The 24,372-nt window shown below is 46.8% G+C and overlaps 1 long non-coding RNA gene across 1 annotated transcript in view; it reads right to left on the bottom strand.

Moving 5' to 3' along the window:
- LOC135389810 (uncharacterized) overlaps positions 1 to 24,372 on the bottom strand; it is a 173,601-nt gene that overhangs the window by 92,648 nt on the left and 56,581 nt on the right. Inside the window, exon 3 of the long non-coding RNA XR_010421593.1 lies at positions 12,905 to 13,026. This is a non-coding gene — a long non-coding RNA (uncharacterized LOC135389810). The remainder of the gene's footprint in view (positions 1 to 12,904; positions 13,027 to 24,372) is intronic.

Genomic DNA, 24,372 nt, shown 5'->3' with positions numbered 1-24,372 from the left:
TTTAATTATTGCTAGCCGCAATTAGTCGCGAACGAGGTCGGGCAAGATCTTTGCATCTGATACTTAGCGCAGATTGGGTGTTTCTAGGGTGAATGTAGGTTGTGATATATGGGGTGCAAGGAAATGGCTTGTGTCAAGTGGAGGTATACGAGTGCCAAAGAGGGGTTAATACGTGGTCCGTTCAATAAATAACCTCAAAAGTTTATCTAAAATTCTGTGCTGTGTGCCGTGTTCACTGTTCTTGCTGTGCTGTAGATGATATGTCAGGTCTTCTATTATGTATGTTGTTTTTGGAAGCGCGTAGTCACGTGAGAGCTGTGTGAAAATGCTTCCCGTTGGAGGCTTGCACCGAAAAAGTGCAGCCGTTAGTCATCTGTTTCTTTATGAACGAAAGTGTGATACCCATTCGCAGTCGCTTGAAAGCACAGCATGCTACAGTGCGCGTGAGTATCACTGCAGCAGCTGTATGAATATGGACTGAAGTTTTAGGATATAACCCGATTCTTCGCCGAATTTGCACCTCGAAGTGAAGGCCGCCTCTTTAGGGTGAAACCGGGTTTTTACCCCGCAAATTGTCCTCACTGAGACGTCTCTAGGAATGTTTAATGTTTAGGAACGCTAACTTGTTTGGTAGCAAACGCAGTTACATCACCATTTTCCCCCGATTTTTCCCCGAATTTGCTCGAATTTAGAGCACATGTTTATTTACCCGATTTTTACTCCCGGAATTTAGATAAAAATGTTTCCTGAAATCTTCAGACTCTATGTATAAATGGACTCTTAAAGTGCCACTATGGGGACTAAATCTCTCGTCTTCAGAGTCCTTTCAAAGTTACGTTAATGAAATGTTCTTGTCTCACCTTACGTTACTGCAAAATATTTTGGCTCTACGCGACGCGAACGCTAGAGAAAATTAATTTTTATTCTTGAGAACTGTGACGTCATGTTGTGCTCCGACGGAGCGCACGGCTCTCATCTGGCAACGTTGTTGCCCGTCGCGTCTTCCGGGGGGCTGACTTTTTTGCACTCCGCTAGCGGAGCCCCACGTGACATATCATACGACCGCTCCGACCTTGGAGAAAGCACGTAGGAGGGAGAATACATCTCTCCCATTTTCCCCTCTTTCGATCAGCCTCACACGACCTCTCCACCACGTGACCCTCAACGGACGCAGGCCTATGCTAGGAGACGAGTGCCCTCTCCAGAATATGACATCATTGCAGTCTGTGGGCTTATGATTACGTCACTCGCTGGTCGCGTCATCGAAACTTGTGGAGGCTCAGCAGATCTTCAAAAATAGACAGAAATGCACAGCGTTCGTAAACAGGGTTGAAATTTCACGTATAGAATCCTTGAGGCACCTTTTTTTTCATGGACTAAACAAAATAAACACCATTTTCTAGGTCCGGAGTGGCACTTTAAGCTTGCAGTCCTGAGGCAACCAACACAAATGCGTTGGACTCGCCACGACCTGGTAGCCCGCACACTGCTCTAACGGCCGAAGCGTGTCGAAACTCCTTCTGTTGGAGTCACCTGGTATCTTTGAACATTAAATGGGGACAAACAATGAAACATATTGTGATCTGTTGGTGGCACATTTGAAGCCGGCCATCAGAAAAAAACATCGTGCAGGAACGCTCGAAAAGAATACACTGCATCAGCACGTCATGTCCGCATACGTCACGAATGAGTGACTATATACTTGAGCCATACGCGGTCCACGATTGAAGTGTCTTCCACATCCGCCATATTCCCCTGACGTGCCATCGTCGAGCTACCGCATGTTCTGAAGCAGAAGCTTCGCGGAGGGCGTCAGGCAAGCGGTACATGATGGTTACACACTCGACTTCTTCTCTGCTCGAAATACAGGCGCTTACCAAACGATTGCGCGCACTTGGCAGGAAGGCTGTTACTAGAAAACGGACATCCTGTTTGCTCGAACATCATCTTTCGTTAACTGTCAATACGATATTTAAGGTGACGTATTGCACCACGGTCATAAGTCCGAGTTGTACATCGCGAGGCACCGGGGATCATCAGACCCCATGGGGGTCGGTTCCTGCCCACCTAAGGGTTCTTCAACGAGCGCTGAATCTTGTATTTAATGACCCTCGCTGAAGAAGACGTGTCCAAGCCACTCCTTTTTGTTCTATTCTTTGTTAGCAGCTCGGCTATGAACGGTGCACAGAGAGTCGGAACAGCATGAAGAAGGAACTCGATGGAACACCCCAGAAACCGCAAGCGGTGTCGAACTACCTTTCAGGCTCAGTATGGCCTTGGAGCTATCACCATGCTGTATCCATTATGCCACTCCATATATCTTGTTCCCTATATACCCGTACTGATCGTCCCAGATCCAGCAACAGTGCTGTGCATCCATTAGCCTCCCAGCCCGACATATAACAGGATGAACCCTAACAGTCCTGCTTTGCAACACCGCGACCCGGTTTCACGAACGCGAGTTAACACTCGAAGCGAGATCAGATTTCCGTAAACGTGATGTTAATAATCGTGAACACCCCGTTTCACCAACGGGGGATAGAGACATATCCCATCAAGCGGGGTCACATAGAGCTACGTTGCTAACATACGGTTGACGGTAAACACCAAGTTTACGGCAGTCTCAGCTCAGTTCAAATGTTATAACTGGTGTTCGTGAAACCGAAACTATATGACTGCGTATAAAAAAAGAAATATTTCTTTACTCCTGATTCGTAATTTCTGCTGTGTTGCAGTTAGATAAGTGACCAGTTTCATACTAGCAAACCTATCGACATAATTAAAATTTCGATTTCGCTCGCGGGTCTGTGAGCCACTCCCCTCCAAGCCTCATAGAAAACGCCGCGAACTTCACGACGACATCATCTATCTGTGAACACTTTTGAAGCAACTTTTCTTCGTAAGAAAATTCCGCGAAAACGGAGACTTCTAAGAGTCGATTTTTCGTCAGCCACTAAACGCGACTCGCATCGCTTCCTAACCATTACAAAGAACTACTATAAAAATAGTTAATCTTTACGAGCTCGTGTTTTAGGGCTCAGTAAACGTGAACCACCACCAGGGAAAAAGCCTCTATTCCGTTACATCGTCCTACCTTCGCACTATATCTCCTTTATCTGCATAACTTTGTTAGCTACTCTTTTTTCTAAGCCCACTGTCCGCCGCAGGCTAATGTCTTCCCACAGCAAAAAAGGGCAACAAAATGGCGAGCGACATTAATCGTTCCGCCACGTTTATGGAGCCATAAACACTACTGCTCCCTCCGGTGACCCCTGGTGGTGATAGAAGCGCCGAGTAGCGCGTTTGACGAAAAACGTAAGAATAACGGCAGATAAGCCCAAAGGTATATGCTGTCTACTGCCTCTGCGTATTCACACAGGCGTGAGCAAGATGGCGCGAGAGGTGATCATGATGTCGATTTGGATTCTTAGCTGGCGCCTTTGTTCTTCCGCTGCAGGGAAAAAGACGTAACAAAAGAAACTGTCGAAGTTAGTTCGGTTTTCCTAGAAGCTGTCTGAAAAATTTCTACAGATTGCTATACGGCTGCGCTTTTGCGAGCTGTGTCTTCACGGTTGCAAACAAACCTGGAGAAGATATGTCGAAGTCCAAAGCAGTTCACAAAGTTCCAGATCTAGCGGATTATGCGCTTTGATAGTCCAGTATTTGATCCAATTGTGTGAATCAAACAGATCGCAGAGACTCGTTGCGATTGCAGAGACTCGTTGCGATTGCAGAGACTCGTTGCGATTGCAGAGTCAGTTCAAACACCACGTTCTGCACAATTTCAAATTTTTGCTGTGGACGAAAGCCCTGTCGATTGGCTAGATTCATTATCACCACCTAGGGTGGGGCTACCAAGCGGCTAGGAGAAGATGAAAGTGATAGTGACTGAAAAATTCATTTTAGATATCCCGTCGTCCGCACGGCTGTGAAACGAAAAAAAAAGAGAAAAGAAAACCTCAACAAGTAAACGCACATAACTCGAGAAACAAGCAAATATCAGGAGCATAAGCGGAGAGTTTTCAATCTGCAGGAGGAGACTGGGACACAATCCCCCCTCTTCCCGGCCGGCGGCAAACGCTTCAGCGAGGGTAGGTTGCCACCGCTTGATGCACCGAGGTCGAGCGGGCGGGGATTCTGGGATTCCGTGTCACGAGGCAAATTTTTACGGGATTTTCACGTGCATCCGCACGAAGCGTGCGATTTTTCGGATGCCCTTCATAACGTTCATGTTAGCGTTCAACTGGATAGACTTCTCGGAGGGGGGCCTGCCCCGCCCCCTTCCGGGCAAGTTCAGGGGGGCTCAACCCCCCGCGCAGTCGGCGCCTATGTCCAGGAGCGCCTTCGAAAGCAACTGTAATCAATAAGGCGAATACGGGCACTTCTAGAAGAAACCATCCATCCCACACGTAGACTGCACTCGAATCGTCTGCAACATATTTCACGATGGAGCAAGACAAGCAGCACCAGAAGGAGTTAAGAGAGGAGGTAATTAGCGTTCCTTCCCCCTTTACACTCTCCACACCATGTACTTACTGCCCCCCGACCACATCTTTAAAATGAAAATCGGTCCGGCAAAGACGTAATTGGGTTTAATTCGCGAGGCAACACCGAGAATCTTTTCCCAGCGTATAATTACGCTTCCCAAATCGTGGGTAAAAAGCCCGCTGTTCCCAGAGCTAGCTCAAAGTCTGGCAACACCGCCCACTCGATTTCGAACGCGTTCTCGCGAGATCTCGTCTCGTCCGATTGCTGGCCAAAGTAAATATACGCCGCTCGCCCACTATACCTTCGAAGCGAATGAGAGAGAGACAGAAAAAAAAAAGCAACCGTGTTATTAACATACGTCAGTTTTCTCAACGTAGAAGAAGAAGGTTTCTGACGGCGAAACATACAGAGAGAAAATTGAGGGAGTAGAAGATACAGAGAGAATTGCGTAAAATGGATGATGGTGAAAAACAGTGCGTTTAGGATATTTTTAAGGTGGCAAGAGGTGGCAAACGTGTTATTAGGATCGTACCAAAAAGAAAGCTTCTGCTGAAGAAATGGAAGTAATGCTTCTCCATTGTTCTTGATGATTCGCGTGGGCTGCGAGAAAACGGAGGGGGGGGGGCGGTATGTTTATTAAGAAAAAAGAAAGGAAAGGTCTTACGGCTTTACGGTTCTGAACCTGCGGCAAAGAAGACGTGTGCGAAGTTTTTTCTTTATTATTCCGCGTTAACAGCGCGAAGCAGGTGTGGCTATCGAGCCGTATGAACAGACGTGGACAGGAAGGAGCGGGAATCACGGGAATTAGAACGCGTCCTGGGCAGACTTCAGGGGGAGCTGTACCGACATCCGCATGGAAGGCCCACGGAAAACCCAAGTTAAACCTCATACAGCCCAGCCGGTGGCAGATTCGAACACAGTCACATCACAGTTTTCGGGGCTGCGACCAACGAGCAGATGATGCATCTATTCGGCCACGCATGTTCCACAGTTCATCTTAATCACAAAGAAAGAAAAGAAAAAAACAAAGCGGGACTGAAGGTATGGGGTGCTCGAGGGGAAACTATAACCTATGAAGATGGGGATGAGCTTTCGTATAGGTCACGCTGCCTGAGCAGGCCAATACGTCGTCTGTGGAAGAAATAAATAAATAGATAAATAAATAAATCGGAACTGGAAACGTACCAGCGCCGTAACTACTTCCTGCCATACCTTTTGCATTGATCAAGTCTAGGTACTACCTATTCGAACCCTCGTAACCAATGTGCTAATCGCACGCAGAAGAAACGACATAAAAAAGTCACAAATGGAAAACATCTATACTCCCCGCATATTTCTTTCCGCGCGGCAAAAGAAGCACTCGCGGAAGCACCTCGTCAGAGCAAATCCTTTTCGACAACGATCAATTAAGTCCCGAAAAGACGACGCTCGGCGTTGCGTCAACAACCAATCAGCACCGAACGAAAACTGCGTTTCGTCATGCCACATAAACTTTCCTTCCGACGGCTTTCGCTTCATACACAGAGCTCAAAAGAAAGTCCCGAAGATGGCCGCCACCAAGACGACTTCATCAGCGTTTCCGACAAACGTCACGCAATGCGCCCACCAATCAAAGGGGAGACAGCATGACGCGCCACTTTCAGTCACACGGCTCTACTTGGTAGAAATGCCCAGAAGGCCTCAATTTTGAGGACGCAATATAATAAATATGTGTCCCTCAATGCGAAAGGGTACAGACAACAAAAAAAAAAAAAAGAAAAAGAGAAGAAGAAGAAGAAGAATCGGTCCAGGAAGTGGAAATAGTAGTGGGTCCGTGATCCCTCCCAGTAAAAACCGCCCGAACATAAATCACGGTGGAAGGCAAAAGGAAGTTCAAAACAAAGAGAGCCAAAGAAGATGGAATGGACGGTCATTCTGGGTTTGGCTTTTCCACTTTTGAGGATTCTTTTATTCTTTAGTTCTGGAGAAGTAAAAGCTCCAGTTTCTTTCGGTCGTTTGTAGCTTGAGACGTTTTGCATCGGTTCGCGTTAAACTCGGAAGTTATCTTTGTCTCTCCCGCAGAAATGCACATTTTTTGTGCCTGGATGACAGGTGTTCATGAATCATATAGGTTCCAATGACACTCGACTCACGTAATCATCCACGTTGTTCGTTTAGTTTAAAGTCCCTGTCTATTCTTTCACTTCTACTTGTTTTAAACAACAGACAAAGAATTCAAACAATGCCCAACTGGAGCTTTAACGTATTTGAAATAAACAAAAACATAAACATCACGCGATGTAGATATTTGAATTCTTATCGCGTAGAAGCAAATTCCACGAGTTCACTCAGTTCAGAGTTCTTCCGTGGCGAACAGTTGGACAGTGTGCACAAACTTCAGGTGCCGGGCGGCATGACCGTCAGGTTGGGCCACGAACCAGAACACAGATGGAAGAATGACCAACACGATAAGCAAAGGTGAAGGAGTCAACCTTACACGAAACACGGGCGATTGCTTACTTTTGTATATGCGTGTTCATTCACGAATATGCTACAGGCAATGCCGTGTTCGCCACCCACACATTCCCCGATGAGCCCAAATACAGCTTCCTTGGGTGGCAGCCAGTCGAGCGATCATCGAAGCCAGGTCATGGAAACGGTACATCGTGGAGAGGACAGTACATCCTTTGATATTTTACTCAGATCTTCGACAAGAATCCAATCGCATCTGACTCAAACGTCCCCGAATGAGTCACGCTAGGAAGGCACGTCTTGGGCATACATCCCACAATTCCACTTCCAGAAACTCCATTCAAAAGAGAAACATCCGAAGAATGTAAACCAGGTCAAGACAGGTTTCTACTTCCTCAAGAGGTGATACTAATCAATATGCAAAAAGAAACTTTCTCCAATCACTATCGATCTGTGACTGTAAGCTGCCTTTCAATGCCACGGGAACGTTTCAGCCGGAAATGAAAAATCCTTTAGACAGTTTAAAAAATAAAAAATGGAGAAAACAGAAAAGGAGGGACCACAGTGCGCTGGAGTGCATCGTAAATCAAAGTTGTTCGCGAATTACGAAGCAGCCACCGAGGCTACCGAGGCACCGTAAACACGCAAAATGAACTCATCTCACGTACAACCCTTACCTGCTTTTCTACCAACAACCATAAATCAAGCGCGGAGGAAATCGACAAAAAAAAAATGCGCCTTCCTGTTTCTAGGAACTCCTTTTTTTTTTCAGAAACCGCACGCACTTGCTGCGCGAACAGTGCTGAGCGCAGTGCAGTGTTTACGCAACACGCATTCTTTCCTCGTGCTGACACGCTAGCAGCGAATGGAACCGTACGGACTTATACAGACATGTGCCTAGGTAACCCAGTGAACTGTTTGCTAGTCGGTACGGTACTATTTACTGCTAGCTCGTCACTGTGAGGAAGTAGAGTCACCAAATGAGCTACCCTTCGGGGTATCGACACTGAGTTCCAAGCGCGAGCATGCGCCATTTTGTTTCCGCGCCACGCTACACACGCGCACGCGCAATGCGTACTTTAGCGCACGATGCCATCTGTCGTGCGCGGGTGAAATGTTTTATTTCGTTTGCAAGCGCCAGTTGACGGCCTCGAGCTCACCTGACATCCTCGGGACGCTCTGGTTGACAATACATGTATTGTCGCGCAGCAATCATACACGCTTCTCTATCACACAGGGAGCATTATGTTAACCGTCTTTGATTCTCCAATGGGGATGATACTGGTGTGGTGTGGAAACAAGATGGCGCTCCTACCCTCCTTTTGACCTCAGTGTCGATACTCTGAAGCGAAGCTTATTTACTGACTCTATGAGGAAGGAATGCGCCAAAGCGTGTTCCGCAAACTTTAGTCCAGCTCTGTTCGTATCAGAGACCAGTGGCGTGCATTGCCCCATGGATACACAACGTGCGCTTGTTAGTATACAGCTTGGGACAAAAGTTTACGGAACACCGGGTTGTCGCATTCCTCCATTGGAGCGACACCCTAGCAGCAGTCAAGAACGGACACACATACTGAGAGATGAATAAAGTAGCCAGTCACCCGTTTCTTATTCAGTCTCTTCCTGAAAGCCAGCAGGGGCCCGCTCCGATGAAGAAATACGCCAGTGCCGTGTTCCGTAAACTTTTGTCCCAAGCTGTAGCTCCAGGGTCATGTTAACTTGGAAGCACTGGGTTCCATGCCTATACCACTTGTACCAAGGTTTTGCCCGAGCTTTCTGGCAGTCTTTACAGTTGAGGGTAACCCCACCTTGAGCTTCAGGCGGACACGAACTCAGACACAAAACAGACAGGCACAGGACCATGACATGACGAGGCTCAGAACCAGCAATGAAAAGTTTATTTCAACAAGGCCTCAGATTGAACCGATGAGGCTACGCAAGGAAATCCTAACCCGAGCCTTTGTTGAATTAGGTTTTCATCGCTGGTGGTGAGCCTTTCATGTGAAGTTGTTGTGTCAATGTGCTTTGTGTCCGCGTCCGCCTCAAGCTCGAGGTGATTGTTATTTACAACCTCCGTACACCAGCTCGGTGCTTGTTCTTTCTTGTTTTTTGTAGGCTTTAGAGAAATATTTCGGCACAGTTGCCGCTGAAGTCAATCCAGAGGCTCGTCCAGGAGTTCCCCTTGAGAGCACCAGTGACAATGAACCATTTTCATATTCGCGTCGCCCCCTGGCGGCGGAATGTCTTTCGCCCCAATAAACATGATGACGCTCTTCCGACTGGCACGTTGCGTGGGAAAGTAGCGAGAGAAGATTGGAAGAAGAATTCGGAAAGAGTGAAAGCGCATTGTGCTCATTACCAGTACAAAGGGTTGTCAAATGTAGACCTGAAACGTCCGCGTGGCCTTGAAGCCGATTATCTCCCTCCAATGGACATGACAGTCGCCCGCAGGTGGGTCCATGTTTTCCACTCAAAGATGGCGGACGCAAGGGGCTGGGCGTGCGCGTACGTGTTGTCAGAAATGGTCCATTGGTGGCGCGGTGGAAGTTGCTGTCGTCGTTCTCCACGTGGGCTCTGGCCGTGGGTTACGCTAAATACGTTGCGGACGCTCAAGCACGTAGAGCACACAGCTGACCTCTAGCGTGAGAAAGAGGTATTTATATAATATATATATATATATATATATTCATTTATCACTTTGGTGAATGGGAGGTGAGGCAAAAAAAGTCCAGAGGACATATGAGGAGGATTTGACTTGCAGAGCCTCTAGTGAATCAGTTATGTGGATCTCACTCCTCCGCGTATAGAGTATGCCGCAAGTAGCTGTGTCCGTAACAGACGAATGTTCAGTGGTAAATGCGACGTTGGAGCTGCTTTCCAACACCGCCGATGTCTTCTAATGTTCGTGGAGTTCATCGTCTCTACCAGTTTGCTCCAGATGCTGTATGTCATATATACTCTCTATCCCAATGGCCATTGATGCTCCTTTCGCGTGTGTGTGTGTGTATGTGTGTGTGTGTATGTGTATGTGTATGTGTATGTGTGTGTGTGTGTGTGTGTGTGTGTGCGTGTGTGTGCGTGTGTGTGCGTGTGTGTGCGTGTGTGTGCATGTGCGTGCATGTGCGTGCATGTGCGTGCATGTGCGTGCATGTGTGTGCATGTGCGTGCATGTGCGTGCGTGCATGTGCGTGCGTGCGTGTGTGTGTTTACGTAGTGCACGTGTACGTCCGTGTGTGCGCGTGGAGGACGCCGGAGGAGCCGGCCAATGGAACAAGCAATTTTGACATGGCGAGAGGTTGAGAGCCCAGTTGACTTAGAGGCTGATGGCTGGTTTGTGAGGGAACTTTCGTGAATTTAAATCGCCCAGCGACGAGACAGAGAAAATAGTGCGCGTATATATGTTATCTCCTGCTAGGAGACTGTGCTTGACAAATGAAGCCAGAGGTTTCCAGCAATACGAACTGCACTGTGCCTTTGAAGAAAGTCTCAAAATTTATCCGACCACTCGACCACGGTGCAACGCCGCCAATATTATATAGTTATCTTTCGCTATCAATTTTCGTCCTGTGTACTTCCTTCTCGTCAGTGGACAGGTTAGGAAGAGCACTGAAAACCAAAAAGAAACAGTCGGCCTCCTTTCGAAATCAACTGAGCGCGCTTCACCCTGGAAGAGGCTTTGCCATGCAATCCAGTTCCCGAAGTCGATCTCCACCAGAGACACAATCTTTCGCAGAAATCAGCCGCCTTTCCATCGCGGGCAAGCTTACGATTCTATCTTTTCTCCCTTAAAAAAACAGGGCGAGATGCAGCTGTCCGATACTCTTCGTGAGCGATGGCTGGTTTCAAACCACGTCACCGATATGTGTCTTCAAAATTGATTTGATCCGAATCAAATACGAAACGCACACACAGTGACAAATCTAACCAAGGCCATTCGGGGGAGTCCATATACTGTCAGCTCGCATTTCGAGGGCCTCCTACTTAGCATTCGGAATTCAGCCCGACGCCGATTTCGATGGAAAAAAAAAAATTGAAAATGAGCATCTTTCGGTCCCGTGATTGAGTGTCGCGGCCAAGTATCCTCGCGAAATCTGTATCCTGTTTGTCGCATCTTTCTTATTCTTTATATATGTATGTATATACTTGTGCGCATGCGTTGTGGCGAGAACTGGAAAGAATTTCCCGTGTAGCGTTTCACACGGAATGCGTGATGCGCATTGCCAATGAGGTGATGACAGCGGTGGCAAATCAACCGCAAATGAAAGTCCCCCTCCAGAATACATCCAAGGTTGGGGAAGAATTCATGCTGTCCACTGTCTGGCGGTGTGACGGCTATCTGGCCTATGCTTTGTTTTATTTTGTGTCAGCACCGCGAAGCAACTGTGGCTATGAGTGGGGAACGGACAGACGGAGAGAAAACAGCAGGAAGAAGTGGAAGACCGGAGAGGTTAATACGCCTCCTAGGCCGACTTCATGGGAAGCTGTACCAGGAAGGATTCGTTGATTACCTTGATAAGGATTACCTTGATACCGAATACTACAACATTCGCACTCATTTTGTGCGAGTAATTAATTCGTAAGTGATGACAATACCAAACCGAAACCAACATGCAAAGCGCACAGCGGTTTGCCCGGAGGAAGATACTGTGACGTCACCCGGCATTGTCGTCTGCTACGAAGCTTGCATTCTTCCATGCAGGATGACGTCGGCAGTGTTGCTTTCAGCGCCCTCTTGCTTCACAGAAGCCGAAGCGCTCATTTCGAAATAATTCGTTCGAATAGAATCTGCGCCCTTTTGGGAACGCGATATTTCGTATATATGTTCCTGACACCGCAAGGGTTACTGCTATGTCACAATCGTTGCGGTGGTTTTGTTGCGGAGTCCCACTTGAAAAATCTGCGGTAGTCAATAGAAAGATTTTGAAGTAAGATTCGAACCGACGACCTCCCAGTCTTTAGCGTGACCACGAGGATGGCACTAACATGGATTCTCGCAACAGCGAAAGCCTTAGAGGCCCTCCCTTGGATGCAGCTCCCTTAAAAGCCACCCGAGAGTGAAGCAACACACAAAAAGAGTGGCGTCCACTCCGTCAAAATACGCGTCCCTGACAGGAACTGCTCTCTTCCAAAAGCGCTATTTTCATCGCCGTAGTACATATTACGGCCGCCAGGAAAAGGACGCGTGGCGCTGCAAAAAGGCCTAGCGGAATGCCGGTGATCGATGGAGCTACTCACCGTCGTTAATTGAAGTGGGGGCCCTGAAGGGGTTTTGCAGCAGGAGCGCCTCTAGAGGGCAGACAGTGCAGTGTCAGGATTAAGCGTATCTCTTAATGAAGCCGGTGCTGATACCATACAGGACTAATAAAGCAACCGTTCAGCGCTCCAATAGCCGAGGGTCAAATGGCGCTCGTCGATCAGATGCACCGAAGAATGATATGTTTCCGTTGGAACTCCCAAAAGCTTTGGGTGTTTTTAGTTACGCTAAGCGCTAAAAATCTACTGCGGGTGTTCGTCCCTTTTTCGAAAGTCGGCTTTGCACTGATGGATCCTCTCGTACTTTTTATTCTTCTCTTTTTTTTTTAAGTTGAGCGCTAGCACCACGAAGCAGGTGCTGTCAGCTATAGTGTTGCTAGCTCGGTGTACTGGGGAGGGGACAGCAAAAAGAAATGGGAAAGAAAGAGTTAGTGCCATTAGGCACGCTTCAGGAAGAATTGTGTCAACATTCGTTTGGAAAGTCTACCAGAAAACATAGGCTAAACCTTAGACGACACAGCCACCTCTCCCTTGGAGAGGATGCTGCCACCATGCGGACGGCAGCCACCATGACAGTACCTACAGAGACACTGGGTAAGCGACGGTACCCGCACTTTAAATAGCGACTGACATCTTAGTTAAAACAGAAACTGCTACTTTCACGGTGACCTAAGTAAAAAGATTTGAACCAGAAAAAAAATACGGTACTTACCCCACTTCTGCGTAGACGCACGTCCAGTTTGTCACTGTCGTCGCCCCCAGAACTGATAAGACGGCCGGCGAATAACACCGGACAGCCGGTCGTCTGTCACGCGACAACTTTCCATTCAAAACCTGGAACGGCGACAAAAAACGTACATAAATATACATATTCTAAGGAAAAAAATAAAGTATGGTGCATTATTAAAAGCTCCCTCCCTCGTCTCTTTTTTTCACCACCGTTGCATAATCTTCCAAACGGTTCTGATCTTTGAAAATATATGCGCGCAAATTCCTCAAACGTTCGCCGTCAGTAGTACATCACCTCGGCCCGTCTCGTTAGTTGACGACGGGAGAAAAAGAAAGAAACTAAATAGACAAAGAGGGTAAAGACATGACACGGACTCGTAATATATTCGGCTGCATCATTTTTCACCGTGATGGCGCCAAATATAGCCGGAGACCCTCGGGCAGTTTCACAACAACCGCGGGAGGGAGGCGTATAACGACTGGAGATCGGAAGCCAAGTCGTTGTCGGAAGTGCATTGTTGCACTTTGCGTTACAGACACGCATTACTGCTGGAAGGGTGATGCCTTAACAGCAGACTTGTGCGTATTTGGAGTATTGTATTTTAAATACAATTTGCGTTATATTTGTACTCTATTTAAAATAGATTTTATGGTATTTTCTACTCAATACTCTAATTACATATTTTGGATCTCCCTCTCAAACTTTTTGGGTCTCGTCTATCCACTATCTTGCTTGTTCAGTGGAAATTTCTTGAGTCCCTCGGACTTGACCCCGGCCATTGGCCCTTCTTGGAAGTCTCCGTTTAGAGATTTTGCCCCACGTGTACTAATTCTTGGCGAGTGAGGGTTCTATTATGTGTGCCCTGACGCGGTAACACCGAATTCTGACCTCGCCGAGCAGGGACCTGCTAGAAGTTTGCTTTGTTCTGGGTCACATATACTTAGTTGAGTTATGGTTATGTGGTAACTCTTTGTTATCTTTTTGGGACTTGTGTTTAGATGACTCCTATCGCACAGGGACGGCTTGTGTAGTACGCGGGGTATAGGTGATTCATGTCACATAGCGGCGACTTGTCGCATTGACCAAATAGTGAATAGTATCTTAATTGTATTTCAAATACTTATTGAAGTATTTCGTACTCTATCTTAATTACTTACTTACCGTGACGAAATCCCTCAAGAGGGGACGCTCACGTACGCGAGTCTCGTACCTTTTTATTCCCTAGGCTCAGGGGGTGTATAGGTTAAGGTTCTGAGCACCATGCAAAAAAGTAACTGAACCTCGTAAAGTATTTGAGTAGAACACAAAATATCCTCATTATACCTTCAATTTATGAAATTTGCCGGCCTTTCAGACTGACTTTTCCTGTCAAAATTAATAGATTTCCCCTCCCTCGTAAAATATGCTATCAAACAAATACAAACAAAACGAGAGGAGAGTAATAATACTCTCCAGTAGGGAGTTAGAGCGTAACTCCACTCCCTAAAGGGAGTGAGGAGACTCCTTTTTCAGTGTAATTGTATACTCTCCAAAAGGGACTGATATATGTGGCAAGAAAAAGGAGTTAAAGTTTTACCCCCTTTTTTTTAAAGAGCGTACCGCCAACGAACGGGTGCTCCACTCACTAAGCCGCATGTTTTCTGATCGGTCACGTGATTTGTGGCTTGGTCACGCGCAGAAACCACACCTTTGCGAAGGTCACAACGGTGCGCCTCGAGATGGGTGTACCTCGAAATAACGTGATCGAAATCCCACTTGCAAAATAAACTACTCTAAATAAATGTTATCTGGCTATAAAATGCACTGCCCCGCGCGGGAAACTGCCAACAGCGAATTTAGACTAACCCGGACATGTAGGAATGGAAACACCGAACTTGGACTTACCTAATAATAAACTAACCAACGGGCTGTTCCTTCGTGTCCGCTCTGCTAAGCCTAACGCCCGCTAAAATGTGGCTTTCGTTTGCCAAAGCGACTTGAACAGACATCGAAAACCCGTGAATTTGAGTGGTTAAATAATGATGTCTTGTTTCTAAACACGGCATATCATGTTACGAAGCAATCGAGCATTCTCCTTGATTTTCGGGGATTTCGCAACCTGCATGGAATATCGAGGTCCTCCCTCAAAAATGGCCAGACGACCGATATGGTGGTATGGAAACAGCAGCAATGGCTTGCTCTGTCCGGAATCGATGCTTCCGACGCTCCCCACGGTGACGTCACCGGATATAATGATGATGATGATGTGATTCACCGTATAAAGACACCGCAGTAAGAATGTAGCTCGATGACAAAGACGAAGATCACGGAAATAAAAAACAGCTCTCTTAGCGATTCAAACCAAGCATCCCTGGGGCGGCAAAACTGTTCCGGGGAAAGGTCATTTTGGCGTCGCTCATGCTCATCGTTCTCTGGTAACGTCAAACCCCGAATTATTATTGTTATTATTATTTAAGTCCAGACTGTCCCTTTAAATTGTCGCAGGAACGCTAGACACTGGTACGTCTATACCGCTCTATACCTCTTTGCACAAAGGGTCACCAAGTCTATACCTCTTTGCACAAAGGGTCACCAAGTCTATACCTCTTTGCACAAAGGGTCACCAAGTCTATACCTCTTTGCACAAAGGGTCACCAAGTCTATACCTCTTTGCACAAAGGGTCACCAAGTCTATACCTCTTTGCACAAAGGGTCACCAAGTCTATACCTCTTTGCACAAAGGGTCACCAAGTCTATACCTCTTTGCACAAAGGGTCACCAAGTCTATACCACTTTGCACAAAGAGTCACCAAGTCTATACCACTTTGCACAAAGAGTCACCAAGTCTATACCACTTTGCACAAAGAGTCACCAAGTCTATACCACTTTGCACAAAGAGTCACCAAGTCTATACCTCTTTGCACAAAGAGTCACCAAGTCTATACCTGTTTGCACAAAGAGTCACCAAGTCTATACCTCCTTGCACAAAGAGTCACCAAGTCTATACCACTTTGCACAAAGTGTCACCAAGTCTATACCACTTTGCACAAAGTGTCACCAAGTCTATACCACTTTGCACAAAGAGTCACCAAGTCTATACCACTTTGCACAAAGAGTCACCAACGTATGTCCCTACAGCTAAGGCAACGCTCACCCTAAGGACTTATCGCATTCATCCATATTCTCGTCTTCCTTCCATCTTCTCCATCCATCTTCTTACATAACTTCAACCACCAACGAAACAACTTCCCAACCTATCACTACTTTCCGAGAGCTTTGTTATCTTATCTCGGAGCCCTTACGAATAATTACGCGAAGAAAAACAGCCGAGAGGAGAGGTACGCGGCATTTCCTTCCACGGAACCAAAATTGCAGACACGCTGGACTCCAGGAGGAAAGGGAGACGACATTTTCGACACAACGAAAACAGCAACGAGCTGTAGAGAACGAGCTCTCATCAAAGTCCGCTAACAGGGCGATCAACTGATAACCCACCTTGGGTAACGCAGTCACGCACGACCGCTTATCAGGGAAAGATAAGACCAGCTGCACTACTTCCGTGGCAAATAGGTATACAGAAATGGCCACCTGCCTTCTACGTATACGATGTCCTTGTCCAAGGTCTCGTTCCAGGTTTCGTATTGTTACATTGCTCTTATGCATGTCCGAAAAGAAAGACAAGACGAAAGACACGCCGGAGAATGTGTTAGGTGTCTTATTCACTTTTATCGCAAAGACGTACTATTAGCAAAAACGAGGTCCGGTTTCTTGTCACCCACGAAACGTATGATCGGAAAAAAAAACTCGCTTTTTGGCAAAAAGAAAGGAAAAAAGGCAATTGATTTCTCGGCGCGTGCTCCATATGATGGTTTAGTGATAAGCTGCAGGTGCGTAGTCTCTTTTCTTCTTCGGCTTCCCGCGTCTTTATCGGACATCTCGTTATCACTTTCACTCGGAGTCCAACAACAACAACTAAATCATGACTATGGTCTGGGGTGATTCACCGCTTGAGAGCAGTACCCTACCCCATTACACGAGAAGCATGAGATGTGAAATATGAAAATGAAGTTATGTGCAAGTCCAACTCGAACTCCCGTCGCCTGGTTGCGCAACGCTATACGTCGCACAAAAGGAAGAAGCACATGAAAGAAGCGCCAATGGTCCTTGAGATGCAGGGGTGGACCCTACAGCGTCTGGAGCAAGCCGGTAGCCAAGAGGAACTCCAAGAACATCAGAAGTCCTCGACGGTGTTGGACATGGCTCTGACATGGGCCAAGAATTGCAGCCAGGTTGAACGTCTGTCGGCTAGCACCACTCAGCTGAGCACAGAGTTGCCGTCTCTCCGTTTCGTAGAGCTTACATTCTATTAGGACGTGATCAATGTTCGCTTCAACGCCACATTTGGAGCATAGGCAGCTGTCACAGTATCCGATTCGGCACTTGAATTGGGGAGTGAAGGCAACGTTGAGACGAAGCCTGTGCAGGAGGGACGAAAATAGCGTGGTAAACGGTCAGGAACTGAGAAGGACATAGTGGGATCCACAGAATACATGAGAGACCTGTCAGTGATGTCCCGACTCCACTGCTGGCGAGCTAGTGGCTGAATGAGCTCATTCAGAAGTGATCTCCTGTCTCCTCTTGATAACACCGTTGGTACAACAGCCCGAGAATGTTGGGCAGCCGTTGCCGCTCTGTCGGCTTCTTCGTTTCCGCTCAAACCACAGTGACCCGGGACCAACTGCAGGGATATATGATGACCGTGATCGCTTAGAAGCTGAACCTGATGGAGGATATCAGTGACAACTGGGGCGAGCGATCCACGTATTCCCATGTTGGCTATACATTGAAGAGCAGCCTTTGAATCTGAGTAGATGACCCAGGCCCGCGGATCGTCACAGGGCGTCTTACGTAGAAACAACAGGATAGCATATAACTCAGCCGACGTTGATGATGTGCGGTGTGATAGACGGTATCCATGTGACACACCGTCAGTTGGAATAACAAATGCAGACGATGAACATTCATGACTGGAGGATCCGTCAGTGAAAACTGCAGTGTGGTCAGAATAGCGATTGTGCATCATATCCGCTGCAAGCTGTTTCAGAACTGATGTAGGCACTTGGTTTCGTTTGACATTAAGACCAGGAATTGACAATGCGATTGATGGTACTGGAAGCGACCACGGAGGCGTCGTGGGCACCACTGATCTTGCAGAAAACGGGGGAACCTTAGGTTTCACTTCCATGAAACAGTTGTATGCGTTACATTGCTTCCGGCGACAAACTTTTGCTATTAGTGGATGGCGGCGGTGGTGTGCTCTGAGGCGCAAGTAATGGCGAATGGTCTCCCTCTGCCGTAAGACTTCAATGGGTATTTCGCGGGCTTCTGCTATCACCATCCGCGTTTCCGCGGCTCTCGGGACGCCAAGACATACCCTTAAGCTCCGTGCTAGAATACACCGCAGTCGTTGTTCTTGCGTCTGTGAAATTCCGTGCAAGATTGGTAGGCTATATAGCAGAGTCCCTCGGACTAGGGCTTGGTGGATGGCCAGAAGAGACTTCTCATTCATTCCCCACTTCGGCCCAGCAAAGTGGCGAATGACGGAAATCCACCGGTGTGCCTTTGTGTCCAGGTGATCGATGTGTTTCTTCCAGGACAAGTTGGAGTCTAGGATGACACCCAGGAATCTATGGTGTGCAACCAGCCTAAGAGGCGTATCGCCAAGGAAGAGCTGATACCGATGCATATGCACTCGGAAGCATATACTCGGAGTCCAGTATCCTCTGCAAGTGCCTTTTCTACATTTCTCTGCAGGTAGTTCGAAATTTTATTGGCTTCATTGTGCACTGTGAACGATGTTCAGTTCAATTTCCAAGTTAGGTATCGTTCTACTTCTTTTTTATTTATTCGGCGTCAGCACCGAGTAGCAACTGCGGCTGCTATGAGCCGCGTGCAGACGTGAACAAATTTAGACAGGAAAGCAGGAATGACTCTGAGATAGAGGGGCCAGCATTCGTCTGGAACGACTGTCGGAAAAGCTGGGAAGAACCTGAGACAGCACAGCGGCGGTACGATTCGAACCCACCACCACCTCCCAGTCTTCAGAATAGCCTTGGACCTAGTACCACGATGAGCGAACACTATCTGTGTATTCACACGAGCGACATCCTCCCAGAATATTCCAGCGGAAGAAAAAGCGAAAACACCGCTAACAGAGCCCAAGTTCCGTCCCGTGTTATGTTGAGCATTCACACGGTGCGGTATACCGGGAGTGCCGTACTGCGCATTTAGCAGACGACACTTAGCAGACGACACCGTCAGCGTCTTTTCCTGTCGTCTGCTACGGAATATCTTGTGGCTGTGTAGCAGGATATTCCCCAAGGTTAGCAGTGTACGTGAAGACACGACGCTGAGCGGTTGAGCGCTCGCGCTTACGTGGCAGCAGAAAGCTATGACTCTTTTTTTTTTTTCTTTTTTTGCATCTTCCGCTTCTGGGGAAATGTCGCTCGTGTGAATAGATAGTATAGATCGCCTCCACGTGGAAGTTTTCAGAGAGTGTTCGTAACGTAATAGGCGGTTTAGAGTAGGGTACCCCGGGGTACGTCCCAGTGATATGAGGATTGTCACGTACTACGCACGAAGTTGGGCTCCGTAGGACTCTGTGTTGAGGTACTACGAGCTGAACCCTAATTAAAGCGTTTGAGTCAGCATATATCTGTTTCTTTTAAAACGAAGAGACACAACAAAGGGGGAAAGAACAGAGGAGAGATAAATGACGTCGCCATATAGGCTTACTCGGGTGGAAGACGAAAGAGACAGAAAGAACAGTAAATAAAGACAAAAGAATCTGCTCGTGTCTCTAATCGAATGGAGGTTAGAGCCCTGCCCTGACTCAGTTCCTCGTGTCAGTTGAACCAGGGACAAGGAATCCCTGGTGTGTTTGTGCACCGGACACGGTACAAACACCGAGAAGGCTTGCTGTTGGATGTTCTGTTGCGGTTTTATTACACATTGTTGGGTCAATACCTTGCTGCTGTACATTCTCTATTCCTTTTGTGTGAGAGGTTTTGTTGTAAATATTCTGCTGTCTTGTTGTTGCATGTCGCTTGCGGAGATGTTGCGTGTAATGAACTGTATATAGTCTGATTTTACTGACTTGTGTTCTTTGTAGTTGTGGAGTTTTCTGTATGTATTGCTGTATGTATGTATTGCTGTTTGTTTGCTGTACTAATTGTCCTATTCACACTTGTATGCATTACCACGTTATATTAAATTTTCCTCCAACAACAACTGTGGTAACGTTGTGGTTCTGCGCATGCGCAAAACATAAAGAGAACTTCGCTCAATGCGCAGAACCAATACACGCTACCCCTTACGTACGCAAAGACGATATGGCCACACGACGCACTAAAACTCACTAAATGTGTCTATTGGCTACGGAATGTGCCATGACGTTAGGGTTTTAAATGGTAAACTGATACGCATTTGAACGAATGCCGCTCACTGGAAGAGAAGCCAGGTGTTCACGATCGATTCCTTGGATAGTTTCTGCGAGTATGACAAAACATAATCAGCAAGTTTTCTTCGGAGTCGGTGGCTAGACTGCTTCTCAGAGCAGAATCCAGAAGTCACTGATAATGATGACACGTCACTGTCCGTAAAATGCAACTATATAAATAATTGCTATAAATAATAATTTAACGAAAACTAAAAGAAATGACAATTGAAGTGAAATGTTTTGCTGTACAAGCGTCCGTTTGCGACCGCTTTTATATGGAGTTTATTGATATCGAGACACAAAGCAAATTCCCAAAGCTATACATTGTAACAATAGGCGCAGTGTGACAACTTACAAGTTACTGTATAGCAGCTGTGGGCACTTCCAACAGCAACTTGCGATAGAAACAAGAAAAATTAATCGAGGGCACAAAGACACGCCGTGTGGTGAACCCTTGTCTGTCTTACATGTCCTCATCTAATGTCCATGCAACCGGCGACACCGCAAACGTCGCTTCGGGGAGTTTTACAAATATACTTTGTTACCTCTTCACCCAGCCCTTTTGTTGGGTGATGAGTCCATCGTCCTTTTTGGTGCAGCATTTAATTTCTCGAAATAAATCAGAATTCTTAACCTTTTGTAAGTTTTAAGGTGATGGTTTTATACATTAATATCCTATCTTAACTAAATATAGCGTTCAGTTTAACTAGTTGCATCTTCACCACTGCTGTGGCACGTTGTGATCGCATTGTTGATGCGCCAAAAAAATCTCGAATCATCGTCATCATTCCAAATATATGAACATTGGTATGTCCATCGAATCGCATGATGGCAAAATAACCTCACGTAACAGCAATACAAACAGCGATCAGCTTCCCCTTAACGACGGTGGAATACATAACGTTTTTCAACGTAAATATATGGGAAATTTTTTTGTATCGTTGACTGATTGGATGCATCTGAAGACGCAATATGTGGCCACATCGGTTGCAAAAGTCGCCTCCAAACGACAAGCAGATCCAATGTGGCGTACAATTTGAACGAGGATACGAAGAGAGACCCGATTCATTTGAGATTTCTGTCCGGATGCCATTGCGACCTCGGAGAATAAGAGGTGCGTGAACACTGCCATCTTGCATGATGTAAAACCCCGAGACTAGGGAACACGAAGGGACAGACACAAATTCGTGTTTGTGTGTCCCTTCGTGTTCCCTAGTCTCGGGGTTTTACATGATGCATCATCTTCACCAGCTCGCTTGCTTCCTAGCCATTTTTCCACTGCCATCTTGCCCAAGGCAATCCTCGGAGGCAGTCCCCCGATGGAACACAATCACACCGAGCCATTTAGGGCGCAATACTAGATCATATCGCGTTTTAAAAATATGACTGTTCTCGCCGTAAAAAAAAAAAAAAAAAAGAAAAAGGAGCAGGGTCAGTGTAATGTCCCCGGAGAACATTCGAATGCTGATTTGTGCTGAGTACGTCCTATTGAAGACCGTAGAATATGGTGGGCAATGCTGGAAAACACTGGGTATCTTGGAAGGAAGGAGTTGCCTCAGGACAGAAGCCGCCGATATTTCGAACAGTCTCTGTTCGAAATATCGGCGGCTTCTGTCCTGAGGCAACTCCTTCCTATATTCTACCGGTTCGCTGGATTTCTACCCATCCACTGGGTATCTTGAGCATTCTTCCACATCCATAAAGGGGAGCTCCCTTCTATTATTATCAAGTAGGGAACCTACATTGTATTGCTATCTGGAAGATGGAACAAATCGCAATGCATGACCACATCGCCCAACCTACCTATATGGACAACATGCGTGTATTGTCATCAAGCAGGACAACGTGTTGTATTGTCAACTGTATAGGATAGGACAAACGCAAGCTTAGCCACGTTTCAAAAATAGTACCTGCCTTCGCCCCCCAAAAAAACGCGTATTCTTTTTGCATTGTTCTCTCTACGAGATGCGCCATACAGAAGGTTCCTAAACATTCCCTGACCGCTCATCCCGCTTGTTAACCATATCTTACCTATTGCTATTTCGGAGTCAGGAGCTGAGACGAGTTCTAAAACATCGCCGCATTGCTATCGCAGTGAAGTGCAGCATCCCATCGTATACTCTCCAGGAGTGCCAACACCGCATTGCTTCGTATTGTTTTTGTATTGCAAACAGTAGGATAGGACAAAGGGCAATGCTTCACACGCATTGTGTTCTGAAAAGTTTTAATTGTATTGTTGACTGATTAGATGAGTCACATAATTAGTGAGCTCATCTTCCTTGTCGTTTTAGCCTATCATTCCCTATATCCTTAATTTACTGATTCGCTTTTTCCACCAACGAATCAACAACTGAGGCCAGTTCTAAAACTCTATAAGCTCTAAAGTTTTGTATTGCCAACTGTAGGATGGGACGAGCGTAAGCTTGCCCACGTCACGGTTCAAAAATAGTACTGCCATCGTACTAAAGTTTTATTGTATAGTACTAAAGTTTTATTGTATTGTTGACTGACTAGATGAGTCACAGACAATGTGGTATTGTATTGTATTGCCAACTGCAGGATGGGACAAGCGTAAGCTTGCCCACATCACGCCTCAAAAATAAACCGCCACCTGTGGCAAGCAAGGTCTTATGGGAACTTAGAGCTGTCGTATTGCCAACTGTATGATAGGACAAAGCTCTCCATGTGTAACTGTATTGGCATCATCGTGGAAGACCAGCCATATTGGCTGTGTATTGGCATCGAGGCGGAAGACCAGTCACAAGGACTGGCTCCCATAGAACTATCTCGTATTGCCATATAACTATCTCAACAAGCTAGGCTGGCAGCGCAGATTCTGTGCTTGGAACGTCAGAGTAGAGCAACAAATCGGATTACATGTTTGTGTGGTGGTTCGAGCAACGAGTCTTATTTGACGGTGTCCCGCATGTACCCTATACACGAGTCCGATGTGTCGGTATGACGGCGTAGAATTTTCACCATTTTCCACACGTGTAAATCTACTCCGAGTATTATTATTATTCATTACCCGGGGTTCTTCAACGTGCGCAGGAAAACAAGAACTCTCGATCTCTGACAGGCACTCAGAGAGGAAGGATTCGGACTTGCCAGTGCTTAGCCATAAGTTGGGAAATGGATATCATCAACCAGCGGATGCTGTAGATGCTGATCGACAGTCTCAAAAAATTCTTAGTCTTCGATGGGAACTGAGACTATAAGCACGTAAATGCGTGTCAGTCAGTGTAAATGTCAGCATATGAATGCTACAGCGTCCCGGCTCGTCGGTGGAATCTCCGAAGTCATGCTTAGCACTTCGAGGTGGCAAGTTCGAATCCTGCCACCGCCTGTGTTGGCTGTGATTCTCTCCGGGGGTTTTCGGCAGGTTTTTCACCGCGAATGTCGCCACCGTTTCTTCTCACGTCGGCCCAGGACACCTCGTCTTCCACCCCTCTCTCCCGTCTGTCGTCGCGTCTGTACAACGCGCATATTCACAGCTGCTTCGTGGTGCTGACGCTGAATAAACAAACAAAAAAAGACATTCTTCGTACAACTGTACGCTAGTGTACGCTAAGTTTCCACGATAGCCCCTTCAAGGCCTCGGAAAGCATCTATCGTGACGTAAGTGATCACTACTCGAATTCCCCGGGCAGTGCAAGGACACGCCCGAAATCCCCCCCGCCCCAGTCCAGCCGTCCCTCCTAATTAAACATTTCGCACCGAATATCTCCTTGCACAACTCATGCGACCTGTATTGGCGTCTATCTATCTATCTCGAAGCGATAAACCTTTGCCTCCCCGGCAAAAATGGCTTTCTGCTGAGTCACTTGGAAAGCATGGAGCGTTCCTCCGGTATCGCAATGCATTAGTGGGAGTAAAAACGGTGGAGATTAATGCGAAGCGGTCGTTCATTTCTCACCGTGTGACAGTGTCACGTGTTCATCAGTCACGGCGCCCCCTCGCGTTTAATTTGCGA

Source organism: Ornithodoros turicata, chromosome 3, assembly GCF_037126465.1.
Source record: "Ornithodoros turicata isolate Travis chromosome 3, ASM3712646v1, whole genome shotgun sequence".
NCBI lineage: Eukaryota > Metazoa > Arthropoda > Arachnida > Ixodida > Argasidae > Ornithodoros > Ornithodoros turicata.
This window is presented reverse-complemented; position numbering and strand designations above follow the sequence as displayed.